Source organism: Apodemus sylvaticus, chromosome 7 (assembly GCF_947179515.1).
Source record: "Apodemus sylvaticus chromosome 7, mApoSyl1.1, whole genome shotgun sequence".
Classification (NCBI taxonomy): domain Eukaryota; kingdom Metazoa; phylum Chordata; class Mammalia; order Rodentia; family Muridae; genus Apodemus; species Apodemus sylvaticus.
The window spans coordinates 63,474,362-63,475,140 of NC_067478.1; positions in this window are offsets into that span (position 1 = coordinate 63,474,362).

The window sequence follows — 779 nt, forward strand, 5'->3', positions numbered from 1 at the left end:
TTACCCCCACTGTGTAAATGTTTTTCTTTGATTGCTTTGTTTTTTTCCTTTTGTAAGTAACAAGTACTCTGGGAGGTATGGCAGAACAAGTGTAGTGTGTTGTATTTCATTGCATGGTCCCCCCAGTGTCTACGGACAGGTGTTTACATCAGTGATTCCAAAATGGTGGTTGTAGCTGTTTAACTGTCAGAGATTGGGCCTGGCTAGGGATGAACCTGGCTCACTGCAATCAAAACCCCATTGACAGGAATGTTCAGGAAAGCCCTGGGCTAGAGCTAAGGTCAGGCTGTCAGGATTGAAGTCCCACCCAGGAACTTGTCTGTGAGGCTCAACTCTAAGGGGGGGGGTCCTCATTTTCCCCACCCACAAAAGGAGATTGCAGTGATCTCCCCCTTGTGTGGGAAAGCACCACTGTGCTTGCCAAAGGTTGGCTTCTGTCTTCCTCTGCGAGTCTGCTGGATAGGCTCTGTGGCCAACATAACAGGAAGCACCTGACCTTGGATGTATGAACTGTGGCCGTGACCCTTGTGAATTTCCCTGTCACCAGCCTGGCATGTGACAGCCACATTTATAGGAGAGGAGTCTCCTTATTGGTGGGAGTTTCTGTTTAACCCTGACCCAGGAACTAGCTTACTGGGATGTGTTGGTGGACGGGCTAAGGAAGGATGTGGTAAGAACTTTCTTTCCCTCTGGTCTTGGGGCTGGAGGCCCACAGAGAAGGTGAGCCTTCCTGTAGAACACACTCTGCAGTCACCTCAGGCATCTCAAGGCCTGTGGGT